At 45.4% G+C, this 17,178-nt stretch overlaps 1 protein-coding gene across 1 annotated transcript in view; it reads left to right on the top strand.

The window, feature by feature from the left end:
- lmf1 (lipase maturation factor 1) overlaps positions 1–17,178 on the top strand; it is a 177,068-nt gene that overhangs the window by 67,259 nt on the left and 92,631 nt on the right. The window lies entirely within an intron of this gene.

The raw sequence follows: 17,178 nt of genomic DNA, 5'->3' as shown, positions 1-17,178 counted from the left end.
CACCCTTCCAGAACAAAATCCCCCCCCGGCCCCATAAACCCTTCGGTGACCACACGCTGTGTAAATATTGCGAGCCCAAAAGGCTTATTCTGCACCGTCAGAGGGGGGGGGGGGGGAACCGATTCTTCGGAGTTAACAACTTGTTCCTCATTGATTCATATTTATTTCAGTGTCCCTTTCCTTTTAAAGGGGATGCAGGATGCATACAAAATATTCAAGTACTGGTTAAACGAGAGGTCTGCGGCTTAGTGCTGTACAGATGCACAGGCTTTGGGCTAATGCTGCACTCACTGTGTTTTCACCCGTGGAAAGCGCTAGATACCCCAACGGACATGGCAACTCTACTGATCTACCCAATTTTTGGACTCCCTATGTCCCATCACAGCACCTAATTCCCCCAGGTTTTCCAGTTCCTCCATTAAAGTCAACGTACCAAGAACAAGATGGGCACAATGACGTTCCTTTTCCCTGGCTTGCCAATCACCAGGGTTGCAGACTGTGCCACCGATGCCACAATCACAGCAGGTTGCCACCAGTATGAATGGCAGTTCTTGGACTTACTAGTGAATGGCTGATAAAGTGATGTACCAGGGGGTGTCCTGGCCAAATGTATGGTCTTAAACTTGACCTGAAGAAGTCTGGAAGCTGCAGTGGTTCCTAAATTTTGGGGATTGTGGTAGAGTTATGGTTGCCACCTGGCCAGTATTGAAGGCAGCCAAGGCAGGACCGGGGCTGGCAGCAACCGCGTGTGTCTCACCGATTACGACAGGAATAAAGTCACTGTGTTTGTAGAGATCTCAGCCTAAGCCCTGTTCTGTTTGTCCTTCCAACAATAATAAATAAGCCAGGGCTGTTGGAGGCTTTATAGAAGGAGCCCGTAGATAGCGAGTCCTGGTCATCGGATGCCCGGGAGATAACGCTGTGCCAGTTGGGTGCCAGCTTTTCCCTGCAGGAGGCACTAGCCAGGCAGTAGATACTGCAGAGCATTGTGGGACGGTGTAAAACTGGAAAGAAATGTGTTGCTCTGAGGAGAATTTCCTTTTCTTATGGTTTGGGAAGAACCGGGGACAGATGAAAATTGATTATTGTATGGGGTAATGCACAGTGGGTATATTTATTCTTCCAAAGGGTTTTACAGTTCTTAATTCTCTTTATAAAAATAAAACACACACCCTCAGCAGTCATTGTTTTTTGGGCCTGCACATGCAGGTTTCTGTAAATAAGATCCTGTATTTTCATCCATTTAAGCAGCTTTCTAGCAATCAGTCCCTTAGTGCACCCCTTGTTGTTTGTGGCTCCATCTTTTCTTAGAAGTTGTTCCCACTGCACCCACTTTGGTCTGTGTCTGCAGCGTTCTAGTAATGGCCCCTCCGTGCAGTGTTCTGTTTGTCAGCTTATCAAATGAAATATATGTAAACACAGGGGGAAAATTAACTGGCTTATTGTGCAGTTTACCTGTAAGGGCTCTGGCACACGTGGAGATAGTCGCCCGCGACAAATCTCCCTTGTCACGGGCGGCTAATCTCCCCGAACTACTATCCCACCGGCGAAAATGAAAGTCGCCGGTGGGATGGCACACGCTGCGCAGGCGATTTCGGCGAGTCGTGGGCGACTAATCTCCCCGTGTGACAGAGCCCTAAGGCTATGGACACACAGGGCTGATTCGTGGCCTGTGGATGAACGGGCACCGAGAATCAGTCCCTACGCTCCAAACAGCCTTTCCTTGTGCCCACTGCATCAGTCCAGGCACAGGTACATGGAGTGGATATTAGGGTCTCCAACTTTTTGTGGACCTCTTACTGGCCAATGAAGTGGCCAGGGCTGGGACCAAAAGGGGCGGGCCTATGACACATTTGGGGGTAGGCCTATGAAGCATTTGGGGCAGAGCTGCTACCATCAGGCAAAGGAGAGGGAAATTCGGCTAGAAGGCAGTGCGAGAGAGTTATTAGGCAGGATGGAGGGGTTGTGGGGGGCAGAATTGGGGTATATTTATCTTGAGACTGAATATCACTGGCACAAATATACTTATAGGAGCAACAAAAAGCAAAATGGCACTTCAAAAAGTGCCACTTTGCTTTTTGTTGCTCCAGTAGTTTTGGGAGGGTGCCGATCCCTCCAGCAGTGTGCACCGGGCGTTCAAATTTGGAGAGCTAGGGTGTGCAGAAAAGGTCTCTGTTGTGCTTACAAATATACTTATAACAACAGGGATAAGTATTGGGGGTAAAGGGTGTGGCTGAGTGTTTATATCAGGTATTTAAGGGGATATAAAGAAGCACTAATTATATTGACCAGGTATTACCCAGTGTAATTATAAATTATATGTAGGCTTGCACCAAATCCACTATTTTCGGATTCGTCCGAACCACAAAGCTTTCATAAAGGATTACATATGTAAATTAGCACATGGAAGTTTTAAAGAGAAAAAATTTCAACTTCTGTGTTTATGTGGCAAAAAGTCACATGATCTTAAGGATTCGGATTCAGTTCGCCCAGGAGCGTGGATTCATCTGAATCTGAATCCAGCTGGAAAAAGCGAATCTTGGACAAATCCCAAACGGAATCCTGGATTCAGTGCATCCCTAATTATATGTACATGTTTTAGGATGTATTTATTTTATTTGTTCTGCTTTGCCACAGCCGGGCACGGAACAAAGCTTTGCGCTGCCTCTCTGCCCCTCGCTGGTATCGTGCACCCATCTGGGAGTTTCCGGCACACTGATGTTTCTATTACATTTTGGAGCAGAAGAAGTGATCTCGGGGCAGACGCTGCCACTTTCCCAAGCCCACATCAATGGATTTTGTTCAGGCATAGCTCTAGGTCACTAGCTTTCTTTTTTTTATCGCGCTTTCCCTTGCCGTTAGCCCGTGGGTGCCATTTCACCCCCTCCGCTCCCAAATTCATTTTGGGCTGAAAAAGGCTGAATGCCGCCTTTGTTCCCTTGACACTCTCCCCTCGGAAAAAAAAAAAAGATCCGTGGAAAATCTGACATCTGCATTGTAGAGAACAAATCAATAGATTAGGAGGAATATAATTATCCCCCGCTTCTAAAGGAATTTTGTAAGTGCCCCATATCGGCTTAGAGCCTGACTGACGTTTCAATTATTGGCTTTATTCCTCCTGTTGGGAAACAAAGTGCCATATCAGTGGCACGGATCCAACCGTGAGTGTGGAAGATACCAAATACCTGAGGACTAGGGCTGTTGTAAGCACTGATTGCATTGCAGGGTGGGAATTCAGGATTTTATAGAATAATCAGTGGGATCCTTAGGTCACTACACTCTTTTTTTCATAGAGGTATAGATAGGAAGTTACTATGTGGTCCTGTGGGTCTCAATTACTTCTAGAATTAATGTTATATAGTATCAACTACTATAGAGAATATAGAGTATTCAACTATCAAAAGCACATTTGGCTGCTTATATGTGGCCGGTACTCGTTATTTTTTTATCCAATTGGCTTGTGGCCTGAACGGTCATATACCCTATAAGTGGCCATATGTGGTATGACTGTCTTCCTATAATTCTGTTGTTTAGGCTGACAGTCAGAACTATTGGAACATCACCTGTTGCACATGGAAGCTTTTATACCTGCCAATTGGAAAACTGCCCGATATCTATGGTATTAATCAAAGAACTGACTTGATAGCCATGGTACATAGATCAGTCAGGATCATCCAGGTAACATACATGTACCAAAAATATTCAAACAATTTTATCAATATGTGCACAGCCAGCTTAAATCAAGCTTTCCTCTATTCAAGCGACCAAGGGAGGTTGTTCTAGTAAAGTTATTGCTATCTCATGAAGGTCCACCACAGCTTGGTGCAGTACCTTGGGTCGCTGTACAGTTATTGCTCAGTTGTTTGGTGTCTAGCCCTGGCCATTGGCCAGCAAGGGGAAGAAGTATTTGGTGCTCACTGAAGGTGAGTGTTCCTGTAGATCAGTGATGCCCAACCAGTGGCTCGGGGGCAACATGTTGCTCCCCAACCCCTTGGATGTTGCTCTCAGTGCCCCAAAAAAGGTGGTTATTTTTGAATTCCTGACTTGGGGGCAAGTTTTGGTTGAATAAAAACAAGATTTAGTACCAAATAAAGCCCCTGTAAGCTGATAGGGTGCATAGAGGCCCCTAATAGCCAATCTTAGCCCCTATTTGGCTCCTCCATTAACTTTTATGATGCTTGTGTTGCTCTCCAAGTCTTTTTACATTTGACTGTGGGTTGGGGACCCCTGCTGTAGATGTTCAGTTGACTTTGGCCCACTCGGCTGCCACCAAGATGCCATCACCAGAGGACATACAAGGCACTTCTGGAGCATTTCTGTTTAACTAAAGCAAACCTGGGTCTTGGACACCAGGAGAAAAATTGGTCCAGGGCAAATGAAAATGTAACAAAGAATCTTTTCCGCTGTTTAAGGGACTCTGAAGATATGGTTTCTCTAGAGAGGTAAATCTCATGCCTGGTTTCATTACTGAAGCTCAAAGATGATTGGTTCTTTTGTTTACAAAATTACACATGGCCACATATTTTAATCAACCTTAACTAATACAGCAGAATTATAAACACATCCTGATATTTTGGGCTCGCCAGCTGGTGCCAAACTACATATGGCACCGGCCTTCAGTAACCGTTGCTGTTATTGGATGCTAGGAGCTAAGTTCATAAAAAGAGCACTGGCTTAAGTTCTTAAACCCCATAAGTAACAAAAGGCAATAACTTTTCCCAGTAGCAGTAACCCATAGCAACCAATAAAATGCTTGCTTTTAAACAGGTGACCAGTAAATTCTACCTGCTGATTGGTTGCTATGGGTTACTGCACCTGGGCAAACTTAGTGCCTTTTATTATATAACCCTTGCACTTGTGATTAAGATGAAAGTATATATGGCAACCCTTCACCTGTGGCTTGACAGAAAGCCGTGGGGATTGGAGACGGTTTTGATTGGGGGAGGCTTGAGTCAAATACTTTTGTCCCTCGTTGAGCTTTAAACATTAATAAACTAGAGGGCCCATTTAGTCTAGTGTATTTCCACCTCTAGTTAAAAAAAGAAAAAAAAAAACATACTAAAGTTTCCTATTAAATAATTGTATTTCTTTTGCTGGAACGATTGGTTCCAGTGTGGAAAAAATTGTCCAAATCCTTAACCCCCGCTGGCAATTTGCAACGGGGATTAATGATTCAACGCATGTATTGAATTGACATGTATCTGCTTTGATAAATGTTCCTGACAGTCAAAAATGTGTTAAATGGGTAAATATCAAACTGTGGACAATCCCTTTGGCTCCCCCAGCTCCATATTTCATAAATCAGCCCCTTGATCTGTAAACCATGGGTGAGATATCTACTTTTATCGAAATGATGGTGCCAGGACCCTCCCGTGTTAACATCTTCATGATTTATTTTATTTGTTGCACTACACTGGTAGAAATCTAATTTAAATGAACCGTACCCAGTTTTGAAGCCTTGATCACAGTGGAGTTGATTGTGAAGAACCTTTGGCTGCTGGTCACCATCTCAACATATGTATGGTTTGGACCTCAATCTACTTTTTGAATGCACCTTTGGGGGCCGGAACTTATGGAGCCTAAAATATGCTGAGCAACATCAGCAATGCCAAGGTAAACTAAAGATGTAATAATAAGAGCAGAGGAACAGCATTAAGGGTCTTGGTGGTCTTTTGACCTGAACCCTATTGATAGAAACCATAGAGCCATTTACTCAATTGAGATATTCTTTTATAATCTACATTAAGATTCCTTCATTAAGGTGCTTTCATTCAAACATGCTTCTGCACTCTCACGTGTTTGCCAAGGCTTCCTTCCTGCCTCTTCTGGTAAATGGTGCTCAACGCGACCAGGCGATAGCTCCAGGGTTCCCAGAGTTGCTTCAGTAGATCCTTTGGTCTAAACCCTGTTGATAGAAATCCTCTGGGTTGTTTACACAGTGAATGGAATCCATTTTGGTTTCATTCCAGTAATGCTTCTCCACGTGGTTGCCAGGGCATCCCTCCTGCCTCTTCTGATGAATGGCGCTCAACTGGACCAGGCCATAGCTCCAGGGTTCCCAGAGTTGCTTCAGTAGATCCTTTGGTCTAAACCCTGTTGATAGAAATCCTCGGGATTGTTTACACAGCCGATGGAATCCATTAAGATGGTTTCATACCAGTTATGCTTCTCCCTGGTGCTTGCCAGGGCATCCCTTCTGCCTCTTCTGATGAATGGCGCTCAACTGGACCAGATGGTAGCTCCAGGCTCCCCAGAGTGAGTTGCTTCAATTGTTGTACCAGACTTGTGCCTAGTGAATCTGATGTAAATGTCTGTTTTGAATGCCCTTAGAAACTGACAAGATCTAGGCACAACTTGTACCCAATTGACAGCAAAACAAATGCTCAATGCACTGGAATTATGGGCGGAAAATGCCGCATCTTGGGTAAAAAAAAACTTGGCAGTTTGCATTCCAAATGTCTGCTGTTCTGTGGGACTCCATTTTCTGAGGCCAAGCAGGGGGTCAGTGCTTTGCTTCTGATTAATGGGAATTTTTGATGTTGGTGAGGTTCATGTAGATCAGTGCTGTCCAACTTCTGCGGTGCCGAGAGCCGGAATTTCTCGCGCATACATGGTGGAGGGCCGCTAATGGAAGCCAGTTTTGACTACTCCCCCCTTTTAAACCACACCCACTTCAAACCACGCCCATTTTATCACAATGGTGGTAGTGCAGCAAAAACCCAAATGCTTAGTCCTCACTGCAGGGAAATCAACCATCATTCATATGTGAAAGAATTATATTATGTCATATTAAGACATACCCTAAAACCCATATGCCTCCTCCTCCCCTGTGGATAGCACAGCAACCCCCAGCATATAATTACACACCATAGGGATTATTTAATGGCTATTTCCAACTGCTAACAAACTCCCAGAAAAAACCCCTGCCAGGTTCACCTCTCACAGGCACCTACTTGTGTGTGCCATACTCTGCCTGCCCTATGATGCCTGTGTCTGCCATATGCTGCCTGTGTGTGTCATACTCTGCCCTACCCTGCCTGTGTGTGCCATACTCTCCCTGCCCTATGCTGCCTGTGTGTTCAATACCCTCCCTGTTCTATGCTGCCTGTTTGTGCAATACCCTCCCTGCCCTATGATGCCTGTGTCTGCCATATGCTGCCTGCCCTATGCTGCCTGTGTGTACCATACTCTGCCTGCCCTATGATGCCTGTGTCTGCCATATGCTGCCTGTGTGCCATACTCTGCCCTACCCTGCCTGTGTGTGCCATACTCTCCCTGCCCTATGCTGCCTGTGTGTTCAATACCCTCCCTGTTCTATGCTGCCTGTTTGTGCAATACCCTCCCTGCCCTATGCTGCCTATGTGCCATACTCTGCCTACCCTATGCTGCCTACACACAGACAGCATAGTCCAGGCACTACATACAATGTCTGAGGTGTGAATAGACAAACAATGTGGGTGATTACAGCCTGAGCCTGAGGTGTGAACACTGCAGGGGGTGAACAATGCATAGATTAAAAGGTGTGAACAACACAGGGGATTACATTTTTAAACAATACAGGAGGATTACAGCCTGAATCTGAAGTGTGAACCATGCAGGGGGGGCAGTTAATCTCAGTACTGAAACCATTTAAAGTTTACACAAGGGTAAACCATCAAAGCAGCCACACAGGTGGAGGGCCACACAGAGGGGGGTCGGCCCGCGGGCCGCCAGTTGGACAGCACTGATGTAGATATTCCTGTAGTTTTCTATGCAGCTAAATTTCTCTGGGGCTAAGTACATTCCCACTTTCATCTTTTAATAGAGCAATGCAGGTTAAAGTCTCCCCATTACCAGCACTCGAGGCACAGGAACCGCACAGCGCAGCCCCCAGGTGTCCTGTATTTTAGCCGACTATCATCTTCCTGATGGAGAACATTAAAAAAAAAAAATCATCTCCTCTGCTTATCCCTGTTGGTAATGGGTTAAACTAATTAGCAATGGAGAGCCTAATCCTTTCTGCTACTGATTTCTTGGGAAAGAGTCGGACCTCTGGTGTCGCTGGAAGGGAAGAACCCCAGCAGGGTAGACAACCTAGAACATGGACCATTCTCAGACTAATTCAACTCACATTTGGAGAGGCACAGATTTCACGTGTTCCTCGGTACAATTACTGCCTCACCGCCTGAAGACACTTCCAATGAAATATTTCACCACCACTGACCTTCCTGAATGGGGAGATCTCTGGGAATACACGCCAGGGGCTTAGCAGCAGTTATTTCATAAATTGGGTTAGGAGGCAGCTACGAGGGGTTCTTTGGAAAGGTTTAAGGTCAAGGAGTTAATCTGTTTAGGGCACCTGTTTCCTGCCGTTAATTCGATTTGTCTTCTGAGAACGTTCTTCGGGTTTTATTTGGAGAATTCTGGGAGACCTGCTCTGGTTGGAGGCAGAAGTCTGTAACGATCTGGGAAATTGTGTGGGTTAAGGGGGGGGGGGGGGGGGGCTGGTTCTTAGAATGATTTTAATCAAGAAAATGCAAATGCATATAAATACAAACAGCAGGCCCGCAGCTCATTCCTAGTCATGCCTTCAACCCCAACTTGGTTAAAGAAATGTATAGGTGCTAGAAGGTTGTTTGCAGCAAAATCTGGTGGTTGCCCATGACTTTATTACATTTTTAATTGAGTGGAGTTTGAAGAGCAGAAGCGAGTAGGCTGGGGATATTTTCAGACAGTTTGCAATTGGTCTTCATTTCTTATTTTTTGTGGTTTTGGAATGGTTTAACCTTTTGTTCAGCATGTGTATTTGTTTACTTGGGTCCAGTTTACCCTATCAACCTGGCAGCGGTTTGAATGAGAGGATGGGATGTTTATGGGCAAGGGCCTGAATAGAAAGATAAGCAAAGTTTGTACCAGGTCTAGTAACCCATAGCAACAGATTTTTGCTTTTAAACTGTTGGGCAGTAAGGGCTGCCATCTTTGTTTAGGAAAAAAAAAAGGTCCCGTCCGTGACATAAAAAGGACAATGCCAAGTGGATGAAGGGAACAAAGCTTGAAATAAGGGTAAGCAGAAAAGGCATGTTATTTGGGTGGAGGTGGAATCATTGGGGCAATAGGGATGCATGGACTGAGCAGCAGGTGAGGGTGGGGGTGATTTTGTTATGGGGATTAAACATTGGGGGGAACATGCACGGGGGGTGGTACTGCAAGGGTGCCGGGCCAAGTAGAATTGTTGTGGCTTGGGGGTGGGAATTAGGATAGATTGGGGGCATAACTGGGCTGGCCATGGTTGTTACAGGGTAGGTCACAAAGGCAGCAATTTAGACTTGGAACATTGGAATGGGTTAAGAGGGGGGCACATAGTGTGTTGAAAAAAATGGATATTCATCTGTTAAAGTTACCAGAGGTCAAGTTCTTACCTTTCCCCATGGCAGAAGTGGCCCTGGGCCAGTGTAAAATGCCAGATGGGTGACAGCCCTATCTACTGATTGGATTCTATGGGTTACTAGACCCGGGGCTTTGTAACCCTAATACCAATGCACCATGTACAAGAGAATATAAATCTGACTTGTAAACAGGGCGTATATGTTTAATGCCTCGGGCTATCCCATTTCATAAAGAAAGAAGATTGATATTGCATAGACTTTTATTTCAGCGTCGTGTTGTGTTTGGCTCGGGCCAACAAGCACCAATCAGGATGTAGCCCCGAATTCAAATGAACTGTTACCTGATGCCTACCTTTACGTGCTGGTCTCCTTTATTCTTTTATTTTGCACCAGAAAAAAAACGTTTTTTTTTGTTTTTTATTTTTTGCCTTTGCTGCGTTACATGTAGGTATGTGCGCCTTTTATAAACACGTCCACAGAGAGTCCCGTGGGTGGAGGAACAAGCTGTGTTTATTATGAATGCCTGACGCCATACCAAGGCAATTTAGGCTGACTTACAGTACCAAAAAAACAGCTGTTCTCCTGCAGCAACAGTTTGTAATTAACCCCGAGCCAATTAGTAAGGCCTTCATTCATCTCAGTGACTTTTGATTTATATAAGTATGGCATCCTCTAGACCACTTCTTGGAAGCGGCTCACTAAGTGACGCCATTAGGATTTGATTGGCCAACTTGGGGCGGGGGGGGGGGGAGTGGTGGGAGAGGCCGGGTTGCCAAGGCCATCAATAATGATGTTGTTGTGCTTTCTGCTGCTACTGCCGTTTACAGCCTGATTGAAATGTCACATTAGTTTCACTAATGATCCTTATAGATACAATAATATTATGGCGTCAGGGAGTTGGGATTTATTAAAAAAAGAATATATTTCTCTGCCTTGCTTTTGACTTCTTTGTTTGTCTGAGGGTTCCTGCAGGTAGGTGGTATGAGTTGGCCATTTTTCTTTTGAGCCAGACACGTTGGCTGATCTCCCACTCTACCCTGATTATCCCCTAGCGTAGGGAAATATACATGATGGGCTTAGATTGAATGCATTTTTTGGAAATTCCTTTGGGGGTGGGAATGACATGAACTGGCCAATACTCTTTCATATCCAACCAGCCCACGGACCAAACAGAGAGTACGAAGGGCCATGCATGGTAAGGCCAGCTTTGTTCTTGTCCATTAGATCAGGCTGACGGCCCTAATGATTGAAAAAGTAGGAAGCGAGGAGCCTTCTGTTCATCTGCTGATGCAACATACACTGGCTGATCGACCAAGCCACCGATATCCGTGGTACATAGATGTGGGCCGGGTTTGTTTGGCCAACATATATGTACTCAAAAGTGCAGAGACTTTCTTCTGTATGTGTATGGCCAGCTTAATTTTACCATCTACCCTTAATTGGTGGGCACCATCTTGAGATTGTTGGAAGGCCACAGTTATTCAGGGTCCACAGCTAGAGACACAATATAGGGCAGTGATTTCTGAACTATGAACTTCTGTACAGGGTCCAATGCTTGGGTGATGTTTAGGGGCTGAATCCTTATTTACCGTCTTTGATATCCCCAGAACCCTATTAAGGTATAGTGGTACGACCAAAGGGTTTTTTTTTTTTCATATCTTGAAATTTTTTCATGATTTAAGTGGGAGCCCAGCCAGATGATGGATGATTACCGTGGTCCTTAACAAAACAATGTCTGGAAACCTTGGATCTTGTCTTGGAGAGAGTCAATGAGAGTAGCCAAGAGTAGGAGAACTTGTGTATGGAGTAAACATCCTACAGAGCTTGATCCAATTATAACAATCAAGAGGCAAACATCTGATTGGTTGTCTTGGCTTCCTGGACTTGGAGCAAACATGGTATTACAATATCTCCATGGGGAAGACTGACAAGTAATCAAGGGTTTGAATACAGATATAGCATGGCTGTGCTGGTGTTACTGATTTTTATGTCTGCGGCATTGACAGACGGCAATTCACAATAATAGTCTGGTTCAGACCAATGGTCAGGCCTGTTAGTTACTGTACCAAGTGGGTGGCAGATTCCCAACATGCATTTGGTTTTTGACCCCTCCGTCTGTATATTCTATTTCATGCGTCTGCCTAGTCTATAATTACACCTATATGCCACTTGTCATACAAATATGGAAGCCAATGGAAGATAGTTGATCCTCTGGACTATAGGAGAAGATGCTTACAGTGTTGCAATCGGGCCTGATATGTTCCTATAACTATCCCCCTTTCCCTTGTGGGCCTACTCTGTGGACAGCTCATTACACTCCCAGCTCAGACCTTCCCAAGTTGGGTACTGGAGGAAAGCAACGTAGAGTATTGTGGTTGGTCCAGGCAGTAGTTTGAATGGCAGACTGTAGTTTGAATGGTAGATTGAGGCCCAAGCTTTGTCTATGTCCCCACCCTGGCTGTGACATCAACACCCTCTGATTTCTTCTCCTTCTGATGGCTATTACTTACTAGCTCCTGTTCTGCCCCACCACCTCCAATGACATCGGATAGGGGCAGTTGCAGGTATATAAGCTCGGGTTGGGAGAGGGCGGTTTAGGGTTGACTGTTGATCTGTGCGTCTCTACTGAAGATAATTGATCAGTACATTATTATTACACATCTCGTCTCCGTATCCGTCTACCCTGCGGTTGTCAGGGTCGCTGACCCTGACAACCAAATAACAGTTTAACTATTTAAATTTCAATCCAGTGAAAGGAAGACTTTGAAGTCAAGAACCCATGAAAAAGTAGACTAATGGCAAACTGCCTCTACAACATGTTTAAGAGGAAGAGAACCTATACTATGTACATTATTATGGAAACTGTAGATTTATTCCTGTACACATTTAGGGGGGGGGGGCGGGATTGATTTAAAATGACATTGCTGTTCCTGCCTCGGCTGGCAATCACCAGTAATTGTGCTGGCTAAAGCAAAAAAAAAAAAAATGTAGAAAAAAATGCTTATTTTCTAAAGCACGACTGTGATTGTAAAATGCTGAGCCTGTAAACAAGGTATTTCCGTGCGTCCCGATAAGTGGTTAAATGCAGCGCAGATTGTGGAAGTCCTAAAATGTGGATTAAATCCTAAACCTCTCACTTGTACTCTTAATTATTTCATGCGCTCTCCACATTTGCAACAAATTATAGGATGAAAAAAAAAAAGAGGCCGGGGTCGGAATAATTGGCAGCGTTTGAGGCACCGTCTGCGCAGACTGGAGGGTCGGCCCCGCCAATGATAATACGATCCGAGGGCTTCATTTCCCTGCCACAACACGTTCCGCAGTATGGATGCGCCCAAGCGCCTGTCACCGGCGCCTGTGATTAAACATAACGCCATTTCCTGCCGCACTGGCTTATATAAATAGTGGTTTGTTCAGGGAGGCAGAGACAGGGATTTCTTGGTGCTCTTAATAGGCTTAATTATTATACGTACATACATTGGTCATTAATAGAAAGAGGCCAAAAGACTGGGGCAGAAAGGGTGGCCCAGTGTATATCCGTCAATGAAGACTGGCCTTGCTGCCTTCCATTAATGGCTTCAGTGGGAATGGGCCCATTCCCTTACCAGCACAAGCAAGATTGAGTCGCATCCTGGACCCACAGTTCCGATTGCTTTCTAGCCACTGGTCAGTTTGAAAACTAAACTTCTGTCTGGTTGCTAGGGTCACAATGAACTGGACGATGCCTTAATGGAAAGCGGGTCTGTAGTTGTGGTTGGACCCAACCACATTGATTAGGCCTACCCAGCTTGTGGCACTAAACTTTCAAGAAAAACTGAAGGGCTGTAGGTTGGGCAACGCAGATATGAAGTGTCGCTGTCTTTATCTTGCCCTATTGCCTCCACCTTGCTCCACTGTTGCCTTCTTGCTCTGCAGTTCCCATCTTGTCCTACTCTTGCCACCATGTAATATTACTGTTATCTTGCTCTACTCTCTACATATTGCCCTACTGTTGCCATCTTGCTCTGCAATATTCATCTTCTTCTACTGTTGCCACCATGTACTACTGCTGTTATCTTGCTCTACTCTCTACATATTGCCCTACTGTTGTCATATTGCCCTGCAGTACCCATCTTGTCCTACTGTTGTTATCTTGCTTTACACTTTATGTCTTACCCTACTGTCGCCATCTTGATCTACAATCCCCATCTTGGCCTACTGTTGCCATCTTACTCTACTGTACCCACTTTGCCCCACTGTTATCATCTTGCTTTACTCTCTACATCTTGCCCCACTGTTATCATCTTGCTTTACTCTCTACATCTTGCCCCACTGTTATCATCTTGCTTTACTCTCTACATCTTGCCTTACAGTTGCCATCTTGCTTTACTCTCAACATCTTGCCCTACAGTTGCCATCTTGCTTTACTCTACATCTTGCCCTACTGTTGCCATCTTGCTCTGCAGTCCCCATCTTCTCCTACTGTGGCCACCTTACCCAACCGTTGTTATCTTGCTCTACTCTCTACATTAGTGCTACTGTCCTTATGTTGCCCTTCTCTGGTTTTGCCATCTTGGTCAGCTGCAACTTTTATCCCTCACTGTAATGAGAAACATCTTCTACAGCTACCATGTGTACAGACTATAGCAGGGGTAGGTAACCTATGGCTCAGGAGCCAGATGTGGCTCTTTTGATGGCTGCATCTGGCTCGCTGCCAAATCTTTAATAAAAAAAATAACGGGGGGTGTGGCCTGCACTTGGAGGATAGATGACGTGTTCTATGCCTTAGAACACATCTTCTATCCGCCGAGCGCAGGCCACGCCCTTCTCCGCATCGCATCTGGCATCCTTGGCACCCACCCTACCTTGCCCCTGCGCTCGGCGGATAGAACACATGTTCTAAGCCTTAAAACATGTCTTCTATCCGCCGAGCGCAGGCCACGCCCTCCTCTGCATCCGGCATCCTTGGCACCCACCCTACCTTGCCCTGCAGCATCCGCGGCCAAACATATTGTATGGCTCTCACGGAATTACATTTTAAAATATGTGGTGTTTATGGCTCTCTCAGCCAAAAAGGTTCCCGACCCCTGGTGTATAGCCTTTTACAATGTCTATTCTGCCCTCCTTTTACTTACAGTTGAACTCTGTGGGGCCCTTTGCGTGCAGGGCCCAGGCAACCTGCCTTATTTGTATCTCCTGATGGAAGGTTGCCTTACAGTCTTTGTTTTGTTGTTGCCAGGATTACTGAGCCTAGCAACCAAAGAAATCTCCATTCCATACTGGAGAGAGAGGCAAAAGATAAAGACTAATCAATACCTAACAAAATAATAAGCCAAAGAAACCCATTAAAATGGACTAGATACTGGAAGTTGCTGTTGAAGGATTCTGGAAGTTGTAATTTCTATTAGTGTCGCGGTTATCCTGATCCCAGATCCAATATATGCCACTGCCATTTCTCACTGTGTCCTGTTTAAACAAACGATCCTTCATTTCTGACTCCTTTGCTTTTTTTTCTCTGTTGTAATAATAAAATAAAAACCCCAGGTCCCCGCCATTGTGGACAGTAGATCCCTGTACCTGTGTATTCAGCTTTGTCATGGAAACGTTTCCATGTGTCATTACTCCGGCACGTTCTCCCTACTTATTCTCTCATTAGTGCCCCTTTAAGGTTTGTTTGGTTTTACTGGTTTCCTTCATTACCCTGAGTGGGTAGTTATCATTAGCCGAGCGCCGCATGAAAAGGAAAGTCATATAAACACTCCCTGCTAATCCAATACTATTATCACAGGCTTGTACCTACAAACCCTGCACAACATTTCTCCTGCTTTTCTTATAATTTTGCATTTTGGACTCATGGCACGGACCCAAACTCGGCTGTGTGCCACCTGTCATTGACTATCATGGCATTGGGTCCCAGTCAGTAAGATCATTGTCCTATTGCAAATTCTTCTCCTTGTTACATTAGCCATATATTGCCAGATCCACCACTAACCATAGTTATTTGTACCCACGGGTAACATGAGGGGGATGGTTATTGACACCTCAGAGGTGCTACGTATCCTCTTTTATCTTGGTGTTAGTAAAGGGTGTGAGAAAAAACTCTCACATGGTGATTTATTGGCACAAATCTGTAACTTCTAGTATAGCTGCAAGCGAGTTCAAGAGGCTCATTCTCTGCTCAGTACCACAGCCTGTGTTGGACTGGGTCTCCTAGTGCCCATCAGAGAACTTGACATCCAAAGCCCTTTGTCACAACAGTTAGAAGGAGACAGTTCCAAATTGTATAGAGCCTATGGTGGGAATAAGAAAGGGCTGATGGGAATTGTCCCCCACCCAGTAGGAGATCCTCTAGTGCTCTGGCAGGCTAGTCTGACTCGGACTCTTGCTCTGTGCCATGTTAGTGGAACAACCAACCAGGAACTTATCACCAGGTAGGGCCGGCACTGCTATTACAAATTTGCTAGCAATGTACTTGGTGGTAGATTTGTAATGGCCCATAAATCCCTCCCTGACTTTCTCTGTTGCTGATCACCCTATATGGGCCCACCTTTGCTCTGCCTATAACCCTTCCCAGCCCACCCATTTCTCCGTCTAGGATGCCCATTTACCAGCCCCATCCTCCTTTTCCCCGCCCAGCTCTCCCATTTCCACACCCACTATACCATAGCCCTACCCCCCGAACAACATTACCTCCTGCCCCCAATCCAAAGGCCAGAATAAATTGCAGAAAAATGTAGCAACCCTAGTCATGTTGAAAAGCTTTTCGCTTATTACGATTGGCTAAATAAGTGGTAGAATGTAGCGAGCCAGTCTTTACTCATGGATATTGGGCAGATTGGGAGCTCAACAAATTCTCTCTGCAATGGTCAGACCCTGGCCAAGGGAACTGTCCTAGACTGGGGTCCAATAGGAGATCCTCTAGTACTCTGGTAGGCCAGTCCGAGTTGGTATTAGTCGTCCGAGTGGGCGGGGAAATGGGAGTGCTGGATGAGGAAAAGCTGGAAGGAGCTGGGGAAATGAACGGGTTGTGCAAGGTTAGAGGTGGGCACATTATAAAGGGTGATCGGCAGCAGAGAGGGTCAGGGAAGGGAGAGATAGGCCATTACAGATTTACCAGCAAGTACATTGGCAGTAAATTAGTAATACCGGTGTGGCCCTAGCCAATAGTTGGAGTTCCTGGTTGGCCAATATCCGTTCAGAGCTTTCCTCTTTGATTATCAGTGAACCTTGCACAGGTGGAATCTAAAGTCAAAGGCACGTGCTCTTTATCAGCTCCCAAAGCAGATGTGGGTTCTATTCATGGAACTGAGTGGGCCGCCCAAGCCTTTTATGTGGCTCCTGACACCCTTTAATTTGGAGAAACATTTACTGTGCCTCTGCCTCTGTAGCCGATGAAACAAGCTGTAGATATGAGCAGGTGAAGACGTACACTGTAGCTGTCCACATGTGGCCCATTCTGACGCTGGCTTTTGACCGCCGAAGCTCTTCCTTCATCAGCGAGATTGTGATCCTAATCACAGGGCCTTTTAGGGGAAGGGGATCAAAGCGGAGAGGAGACAAACCGCAGCCTCGGGCAATGAGCATGGCTTGCAGATGTCTGCAGCCCGGCCAGGTGCCTTTCATGGCCTTGCGCCCTTTATTCCTCTCCAAAGTCCGGTTATTAACCCCTACACTATCAGCTGGCTACGGACAAGGCTGAATTTAAGATGGGTCCAAATACGAGCCCTGCCTTGTCGCAGTTCACCTTTAAATTTACTTTTAGCCTGATGTAGAGAGTGATATTCTGAGACAGTTTGCAGTTGGTTTTTATTATTTGTGGTTTTTGAGTTATTTC

Source organism: Xenopus tropicalis, chromosome 9 (genome assembly GCF_000004195.4).
Source record: "Xenopus tropicalis strain Nigerian chromosome 9, UCB_Xtro_10.0, whole genome shotgun sequence".
NCBI lineage: Eukaryota > Metazoa > Chordata > Amphibia > Anura > Pipidae > Xenopus > Xenopus tropicalis.
This window is presented reverse-complemented; position numbering and strand designations above follow the sequence as displayed.